Source organism: Chenopodium album, chromosome 24 (assembly GCF_948465745.1).
Source record: "Chenopodium album chromosome 24, dcCheAlbu1.1, whole genome shotgun sequence".
Classification (NCBI taxonomy): Eukaryota; Viridiplantae; Streptophyta; class Magnoliopsida; order Caryophyllales; family Amaranthaceae; genus Chenopodium; species Chenopodium album.
Window position 1 is genome coordinate 17,418,406 of NC_137857.1, and position 10,514 is coordinate 17,428,919.

Below are 10,514 nucleotides of genomic sequence, written 5' to 3' on the forward strand. Positions count from 1 at the left end.
TAATTGAGAGGAGACAATATAGTGGGGCAAAGAACGAGAGCCCATTGAACCATCTTAAGGAGTTTGAAAAATATTGCAACACGATCAAGGTTAATGGAGTTTCTGAAGAATTCATCTGCCTTAAGTTGTTCCCTTTCTCTCTCATAGGAAGGTCTTTGGAATGGCTAGACAAAGAGGTGAAGCCCAATTCATTGAGAACTTGGGATGATGTCATTAAAGCTTTCTTGTTCCGTTTCTATCCTCAAAAGAAAACGGCGGAGGCAAGAGCTTTGATTCAAGGGTTCAAGCAAAAGCCTAATGAAAGCCTTTATGAAGCATGGGAAAGATTTAAGGATTATCAAAGGGAGTGTCCACACCATGGGATTCCTACCTATCAAATCATACATATCTTTTATGGTGGGTTGAGTTCTCATGGGAGAGCAAGTTTGGATGCCGGAGCCGGAGGCCCAATCATGAACAAGACGGAAGAAGAAGTGGTTGATGCTATTGATGAAGTAGCTCGTCATTATATGAATTGGCAAGAAGTGGAAAGAGAACCAACAAGCAAGGGTTACTCGATCGAACAACTTAGTGCCATCAATGATTTGACCACTTTGATTGCGGACTTAGGGAAAGAAGTTATGTCTCTCAAAGAAAAGCTTGAGAAGCCCCCTTCCCAAGCTCCAATTCTTCCCTCCCAAATTAAGGGGAGAGGTACATCTTCTCACTCTAACTCCAATCTTTCTACTTGTTGCATGATTGTGGAATGTTGGCCATGTGAATTATGTGGAATGAATGATCATAATGCTTCTATGTGCCCAAATGTTCCTTGTAGTGAATGTGATGGAAGTGAAATGGAACATATGAATTATGTCAATAATCATCCTTGTGAACCTAGAAATGATGTTCAAAGGAATATTGGAAATAGGAATTATCATATGAATCATGATGATTACAACCAAAATGGAGGTTGTAGAAATCATGGATACCAAGAGATTCATGGTAACTATAACCATCGTGGTTGTAATGGTCATGGTCATGGCTATAGACATGGGGATCATAACCAAGGTTATGATAACTATGGTCAACAAAGGAGCCAAAATGAAACTAGGGGTAATTGGAATAATCAAACTAGGGGATATTTTCAAGCAAGTTTTCAAGATGGTTCCCCAATTGATTTAGTTCCAAATGCTCAAAGTTCAAATGATAATTCCCATGTCCAATCATTTTCTTCTAGGGAATTTTTGGAAAGTGTCATTGAGAAACAAGCCAAAACTTTGGAAATGTGTATGGTTTTGAATGAACAGAAGTTTAATTACATGTTGGCTTATAACAAGGATTTGAGTGAAAAACTTTCTCAATTGACTAGTGTATTCAAGGAATATGCAAACTCTTCTTCTTTGACTCCACCTAGCCTAGACTCTAGGAACCCTATGGATGCCATTGTTACTAGAAGTGGTAAGGTCCTTGAGGGAGGTGTGCCTAAGAAGAGTGTTGCTAATGAGAGAACTAGTAAGAATTCCATTGAAATTGAAGGTGGTGAATGTCCCTTGAGCGAAAATGTTGGTGAGGAACAAGTAGAGAAGGTGATAGAGAAAGAGAAAGAGGTTTGCAAACCAAGGCTTCCCTATCCTCAAAGATATAATAGATATAAGTTGGATGAGCAATTTGGGAAATTTGTAGAGATGCTTAAGCAACTTCATTTAACTCTTCCTTTCACCGATGTTGTTGAACAAATGCCAAATTATGCTAAGTTCCTTAAGGAGATTTTGAGTGGAAAAAGGACTTGTGATGTGGCGGAGACCATTAGCCTTACCGAGCATTGTAGTGCAATCATCATGAATAAGATGCCTCCTAAGTTGAAGGATCCCGGAAATTTTTCCATCCCTTGTGCTATCAACAAGACCCAAATTGATAATGCCTTATGTGACTTAGGAGCTAGTGTTAGCCTTATGCCATATTCGGTTTATCAAAGATTAGGTCTAGGAGAACTTCTACCTTCAAAGATTACCTTGCAATTAGCCGATAGGTCAATCAAGATTCCTAAGGGAAAGGTAGAAGATGTGCCTTTAAGGGTTGGGAAATTTGTTATCCCGGTTGATTTTGTAGTGTTGGATATGGATGAAGATGCTACAATACCTATCATCTTAGGTAGACCTTTCCTTGCTACATCGGGGGCTATGATAGATGTGAAAAGTGCTAAGATATCTCTTAAGATTGGAGAGGAAGTAGTTGAATTTGATTTGAATGAAGGAATTAAATATCCCTCTTCTTCTTTAGAAAATTGCATGAGAGTTGAAGTGCTTGATAATATTGTGAATTCCATGCATGAGAACTTGCTCACATCTAATGATCCTCTTGAGTGTGTCTTGTTGAACAAGGAAAAGATAGGTATCCCAACCAAGGAAGAGCAATTGTACGAAGATTTGCTTAATGAAGGCGATATAGGGAGTGGAGAAGAAACTTGCATGGGGATATCAAGTCAAGATGCTTTGCAAGTGGCCTCAACCAAAGAAGGTAAAGGTGTTCCCATGGTAGAGCTAAAACCTCTACCATCACACCTTAGGTATGAATTCTTAGGCCCTAATTCTACATATCCCGTTATTGTTAGTGCATCATTGAGTGAGAGCCAAGCTCAAGCGTTATGTGGTGTTTTGAGAAAGCACCAAGGTGCTTTGGGGTACACAATTGATGATCTTAAAGGCATAAGCCCCGCCTTGTGTACACACCACATAACACTTGAGGAAGGCACCCTACCTTCTATTGAACGACAAAGGAAACTACATCCCCAAATGGGAGAAGTAGTCAAGAAAGAGATCACCAAGCTTTTGGATGCGGGAATCATATTCCCCATCTCAATCTCAAGGTGGGTCTCCCCCGTGCATGTCGTTCCTAAAAAGGGGGGTATGACCGTAGTTGAGAATGAGAAAGGTGAGCTCATTCCAACTAGAACGGTCACCGGTTGGAGGATGTGTATAGACTATAGACGTCTAAACACGTCAACTAAAAAGGATCATTTCCCTCTCCCTTTTATTGACCAAATGCTTGAAAGGTTGACTAGGCACAAATTCTATTGCTTCCTTGATGGATATTCGGGATTCTTTCAAATTCCTATTCATCTCGAGGATCAAGAAAAGACAACCTTCACATGCCCCTATGGTACTTTTGCATATAGAAGAATGCCCTTTGGATTGTGTAATGCTCCGGCGACCTTTCAAAGGTGTATGATGAGCATTTTTGGGGACATGCTTGAAGAGGAAATGGAAGTCTTCATGGATGATTTTTCCGTGGGAGGTGTTTCATTTGAGGATTGCCTCAAAAATCTTGAAAGATGCCTAGAGAGATGTGAAAAGGTCAACTTGGTGCTTAATTGGGAAAAGTGCCACTTCATGGTGGAAGAAGGGATTGTTCTAGGCCATAAAATTTCCAATAAAGGCATTGAGGTTGACAAGGCTAAGATTGAGGTGATAGAGAAGTTGCCCCCCCGGTCAATGTGAAAGGGGTAAGATCGTTTTTGGGTCATGCCGGATTTTATAGAAGGTTTATCAAAGACTTTTCTCTTATTGCTAAGCCCTTAAATGATCTTCTCCAAAAAGATGTTGATTTTGTCTTTAATGATGCTTGCTTAGAAGATTTTAATAAATTAAAGAAAGCTTTGACTTCTACTCCTATTGTCCAAGCCCCTAGATGGGATTTGCCATTTGAGCTCATGTGTGATGCAAGTGATACGGCCATAGGAGGTGTGTTGGGTCAAAGAATCGACAAAAAGCTCCATGTCATCTATTATATGTCAAAGACTCTCAATGGTGCTCAAAGAAATTACACAACAACGGAAAAGGAATTCTTGGCTATTGTTCATTCTTTTGAGAAATTCCGTTGTTACTTGTTGGGGTCTAAGACTATAGTTTTCACCGATCATGCGGCTTTTAAGTATCTCTTTGGAAAAAAAGAATCCAAACCGAGGTTGATTCGTTGGGTCCTTGAGCTTCAATCTTTTGATCCTGAGATCCGGGATAAAAAAGGTGCTGAAAATGTTGTTGCGGATCATTTGTCTAGACTTGAGGATTTTCAAGTTCAAGACGATGGGTCTCCTATAGAGGACCGGATGTTGGATGATTCATTATATGTTATCAATGTGAAGGAGCTCCCTTGGTTTGCCGATTTGGTGAATTTTCTTGCTTGTGGGGAGGTCCCTCCTTCTTTTTCCAACAATCAAAGGAGGAAGCTCAAGAGAGAAGCAAGGCACTATGTGTGGGACGAACCAATCTTGTACAAAAGAGGTGTGGATGGATTGTTGCGCCGGTGTGTGCCGAATGAGGAAATACCAAATGTTTTGAAGATGTGCCACTCGGATCCTAGTGGCGGTCATATGGGTGTTTCAAGAACGGCCTCTAAGGTGCTTCAATGTGGATTATGGTGGCCTAACCTCTTCAAGAATTCTTGGGAGTATGTCAAAAGTTGTGATCAATGCCAAAGGACCGGGAATATTTCGAGGAGGAATGAGATGCCCCAACAACCAATACTTGAATTGGAAATATTTGATGTTTGGGGTATAGATTTTATGGGTCCTTTTCCATCTTCTTATGGGAATCAATATATCCTTGTTTCCGTTGATTATGTGTCAAAGTGGGTGGAAGCCATTGCTTCTCCCACTAATGACCATAAAGTGGTGATGAAATTGTTCAAAAAGATAATATTCCCTAGGTTTGGCATCCCCAAAGCGGTTATAAGAGACAATGGCTATTAAAAAGATCAATTTTAATTTGGCTAGTGCGGGTGAGCAACGTTGGTTAGACCTTCATGAGTTAGAAGAGCTTCGGTTGGATGCTTATGATTGTGCTAGCTTGTACAAAGCTAGAACTAAAGAGGTGCATGATAAGCTCATTGAGAAGAAAGAGTTTGTTCCGGGGGATAAGGTGCTTCTTTTCAATTCCAAAATGAGGCTTTTTCCCGGAAAATTGATGTCTCGTTGGACTGGCCCTTTTGTTGTTCAAGAGGTGTTTTCAAATGGCTCTATCGAAATTTCTCCTTTGGATTTTTCGAGAACTTTTAAGGTCAACGGACATAGACTAAAGAGGTATTATGATGGAGTGTTTGTGGGGGTCATTCATGACATGACTCTCTATGATCCGCCTTGAAAGAGGTGGAGGATGTCTAGCTTAAGACTCTAAATTAAGCGCTTCACGGGAGGCAACCCGTGTTTTCTAACTTTTTCTTCCTTTTTCTTTTGGTTTTTCTTTGGGTTTTGTTGATGTTTTTGTGATATAATTTTGTTGTGTTTGATGTTGTAGGATGGTTTGAGTTGATTTCCAACAATTTTGATGCTAATTTTGAGGTAAACTTGTCCCAATTCTTAAGTTGGAAGAGTGGGTAAGTATGGAGAATGGTGAATACTTGTGTTTCTTTTCATGATTTTCATGTTTTTCTTTCTCCAATTTGAAGTGTGGCTACTGCCTATATGGTTCCCCATGACCATCATAGGGGTGTGCGCACATGTTGAGGGAGGAAGAATGTCGGAAGAAAAACCCAGTTTTTGTGCGCCCGCACATAAGCAATGTGCGGCCGCACACGAGCTCCGTGCGGGCGCACATCTCTGATATGCGGCCGCACCTTTCTGGGATTACGAGGGCTAGTTTCCCTCCTCTTTTAAGCCCGATTTTCCTTCTCTCCCTCTCTCCTACTTCATTCTACTTCCTTCTTAGGTCTATTGTGGTTGCTCATAGTTATCCTCCATTTTCATCATATTATTTTTCATCTTTCCTCATCAAATTCTCCATAATTCTCATTACTTTGCTACCCAAGTCTTCATTCTTCATCCTTAAAGGTAATTTTCTCACTCCTAGTTTGAAAATTTTGGGTACTTTTTAATTGAAACTCATTGGTATGATTGTTGGAGATGTTTATGTGTAGTAGTGTTTTTCTTGCTTAAATCTTGTGATTTTCTATCAATTGAAAGTATAATTGCGTGTTTTATGTGATAAAGTTTCAATTTTCATACCTCATGAGAATTTGAGCATGACTAGTACTACCCTCACACTCCCCACCATTACTACCACTTGTTTTTATGATGATGATTATGGACATGTTGATGATGGTTTTGTAATATCTAATTATGATGATGATATTACTTGAGCATTTATGAATTTTGGCATGAATCTTGTTGGATTTCCTTATGTTTAGTTTTAGGGTATTTTGTTGATGTTGATGGTGATAATGGAGAAAGTGATTGTTGGTAGTATGGTATATAGTTGCTTTTCTTAATTGTGATTTGGGGTAATATTTGTGTCAATTGTGATGGCTTGATTATGCATTATTCACTTCTATTGAATTTTTGCTTAACTCATGTCATATTGTCCACTTTATTTTTCCCCATACACATGATTAATTTTTGGCACACTATTCCTACTTTTGAAACCATTTCCTTTGTCCATTATTTTGTAGATGGGTGGTTCAAGACAAGCTAAGCGCACCAAGGTTACAAATTCAAGGAAGACAATTGATCCACCTTCCACCATCAAAGAAAATTATGGCATCAAGTTCACGGTTCAAGAGCATTGGGACCGATTTGAGAGTCTTTCATCAAGGAAATTGTATTCTACAAGATTCTATGATCGTGACACCACTACTCTTCTTGGGATCGACGATGATGTACGGATGTTAGCTCGAAATTTGGGCCTTGAGCAATTCATTGACCTTAGTGCTCCCACCTATGCAAGGCTCACTTATGAATTCCTATCATCGCTCGATGTGCAAAAGGATGGTAACGATAATGAATGTCCAACGCTATCTTTCCAAGTATTCAATGAAGACTATTCTATTCCCTTTTCATTCCTAAACAAGATGTTCAACTTTCCGGAGCCCATTGACGGCATGCCTTTGATTTATCCGACCTATGAAGCTCTTCATCGCAACCATAGGTATGATGAGAATGATTGGTGGGATGATATTTCTATTGAAGATGCTTATTGTGCTCAATCTTCCAAATCGGCCTCTATAGTCCATGGAGCGATATTCCCCCAACCTAAACCTTTGCTCATCCTCGAGCAAAGCTAGAGCAAAAGAGAACAAGAGGAAATTATTGAAAGCAAAAGAAACAAAATAGAAACAAGGAGAAAGAATGTACACTAACTCACTGTCGTAGGAATCACGGTTGTTTTTAGCCACAACAAGCCCTTAAAACCCCAAAGTCGCCTATGAGGACAAGTGAGGTCTCGTGAGGGTTTCCTAAGAGCTTAACCCACACCTCTTGGCAATACGTAACATTCAAGGCAAGGGTGAAATCAAGAAAGCTCGAGTTTTGACATTACAAACCAAACACAAACAATGGGCTAAGTGCACAATAATACAATCTTTTCTAGACATTAAAGGTATCCAAGCAAAAGAATAGCTAAGGTTGGTACACACATAAAGCATGCAAAGGGTAGAGAACTTAGAGGGACTTACACTCCTCCTTATCTCCAACTAAACTTCCGCGTCCTCACTAGTTTTGCATCCACTTTTAAGGTGATGTCTCGAGATTCCTCGAAGGAACCGGAAGGAATAAACAATGAAAGACATTTAGGCTACCCGACATCTTGGCATCGATAGCTCGCTCAATAGGCTTGGCTTGATTACCCTCCACCGGTAGTGACTAAACCTCACTAAGGTCAAAAGGTCTTAAAAGGGTTGAAACGTTTAGGTTAGGGTAAAGGGTGTGGAAATAAATTTGGAAATTGGTGGTAAACTTAGAAGTGAAGCAAGGTTGATCATTCCTTAATTCAAACTTAATAAACTACCAACTTTCAAATCAAAAATTCTAGCAATAGACCACAAAGCAACTCCTCCCCCAATCTTATTCTTTTTCAACCAAAAAACAAATATTTTTTGTATATTTTTTTTTCAACATTTTCTTTCTTTTTTTTTCATTTCTTTTTATTCTTTGCTCTCGCCTTTTTTTTAACTTTGAGCGGCTTTTTCTTTCTTTCCTTTCTTTTCTTCTCACTTGCTCAAACTATTTAACATAACAAAGGTAATCACAATCACCAAGATTTGAGTTTTCACTTCTTTTTCATTCTTTTTCTCACTTTATTAACCAAAAATATAAATCAAGTCCCAAGAATGCTTCACAAAACTAACAAAGGTGAAAATAAAGCAAAGGTCCATTGGTTTGTAATGTGGTTATGCCAAAGAAGGGAAAATGGCTCAAATTGGGGTACTAATTGAGCAAATGCAAAAGAAAAAAAAAGAATGGAAAATAATAAAATAAAACAAAAATCCTAATTGCCTTAATCTTCCCTTAGGTTTGTTCGGTCTCGATCTTGGGTAAATCAAGCCAAATTCTCGATATAAGCTAGCAATGCCAAGGATCCAAACGCCACACATGCAAGAAATGTAGAAGGCTAGAACAATATAGATACATCCTCACAAGAATGACGGTAGTGGAATAACAAAAATCACCTTTAAAGCTTCAACTAGCTAGAGAGCGACAACCATCTTACCACAAACCAAGTGAGCTAAGGTCTCATAGCCCTTAAGTTCTACTACCTTGGAAATGTTATATGTGTGAACCAACCTCGACATTCAAGTGCATGAAAACCTCTAACAACTAGCAAAGAGGGTACTCTAGGTGCTAAAGCCCAATTATGTCCAAGTTTAAAACAAAACATTTTGAAACTTTGCCTTGAATGCTATGGAAACACACTATACACAAAATATTCACAAAAACAACAATACTCACGAATGCATATACATTTGTGCAAGAAGAAAGCATGATCAATTCAAATATACATATACCAAAAGTCAACTTAATAAGGCGCTCATGGCCATCCAAACATAGAAAACCAATCTCAATAATAGACTTTGGCAAGTATGGGAGAAATAAATCAAGCAATCAAAATAATATAGATTAAGAAACCACCAAGAGATATAGATAACCCCCCAAACTAGCGAATAGCTACTCATAAGGTTATGGGCTACCGTTTGAAACTCAAGAAATATTTGTGCCATAATCTCAATTGAGTCCAAATCATTATGGATAGACGAGTCAAAATCTTGGTCATTGGAATCATCTAGGGGACTATGGGGCACACCTTTAGAATTCATGCAAAAATCGGATGCAATATGAGGAAGAACAAGCACTTCATCATCATTAGAATGTACCTCATTACATTGAGCTATAGAGGGAGGGGAGTTGAAATCATGCATTACATGGTCACTATGGGGAGCATCAAACACATCATGGGAATTCATATTAGACAAATCATGACAATTAGCATCAACATTAATAGCATTAGAATCCCGAACATAAGTCTCATGATTGGCCCTCTCCCAATCATAATTATCCCTAGCTAACCATGAATAGAAATCCCAAGCTTCATCCGAAGACATAGTTTCAAGACCACCATTTAACATATTATCAACCACTCCTCTAAACTGCTCATTTAATCCTAAATTAATGATTTCACAATAATCACCCTTGGTAAAACCTTTAACACCATCCAAGAAATCCTCAAGTCTATTAAAATACACCCAAAACGGTTCATTCTCAAATTGAGGAATAGAAATATTCATTGATTATTAATCAAATCTCGAAGAGAAGGTTAGGAGTGAAAGCTTAGCTCCTTACCAAACATATTTGGAAACCCTCACTAATCAATTGGAAAAGTTGGAATACACTTATCTACCTAGAGAGAAAAACCAATTTGCCGATGCCTTGGCAAGACTAGCCTCAATGGTTAGGATTCCTAAGGAAATTGAGCAAATGCCTTTGACCATAGAAAAAAGGCATAAACCAGCAGACATTCAAACTATAGAAGACAATGAAGTAATTCAAAGGAAGAACATGAAGAATAACCATGGTTTACAGACATACTAAATTATGTCACCAAAGGAGAATATCCTCCTGATGCTGACAAAAGAGCAAAAAGAGCACTAAGGCTTTTAGCTTCCCAGTTCGTACTCATAGGAGATGAACTACACAAAAGGGTACCTAAAGGTCGAGCTCTATTATGTGTAGGCAAAAAGGACGCTCAAAGAGCTATGAGAGTAGTCCACGAAGGGATATGTGGAACACATGTTAATGGCAAAATGCTAGTCCAAAAGATACTGCGAGATGGGTATTATTGGACTACCATGAATAGGGATTGTCATCAATATGTAAAAAGATGCCCTAAATGCCAAATTTATGCAAATTTGCAACACGTTCCACCATCTCTCCTCTGCACATACACTTCACCATGGCCTTTCTCTACATGGGGAATAGACATAATTGGAAAAATTACACCTCCCGGAACAGGAGGTCATGAATACATCTTAGTCGTAATAGATTACTTCACAAAGTGGGTAGAAGCACAATCATATGCTAAACTCACCGCCAAACATGTAGCACTCTTTATCGAAAGAAACATAATTTGTCGATACGGAGTCCCACATGAAATGATAAGTGACAATGGAACTCACTTTCAAGCCGAATGTGAAGAATTGCTACAAAAATATGGTATTCAACATCATCATTCTTCCCCTTATAGACCTCAAGCAAATGGAGCAGTTGAGGCCAC

At 38.8% G+C, this 10,514-nt stretch overlaps 1 non-coding gene across 1 annotated transcript; it reads right to left on the bottom strand.

Annotated features, from left to right (window-relative positions):
- Positions 1–258: 258 nt before the first annotated feature.
- Positions 259–364, bottom strand: LOC145612905 (small nucleolar RNA R71). Its single transcript, XR_014106810.1, has one exon. It is a non-coding gene; the product is annotated as a small nucleolar RNA R71 (small nucleolar RNA).
- Between the last annotated feature and the right edge of the window lie 10,150 nt (positions 365–10,514).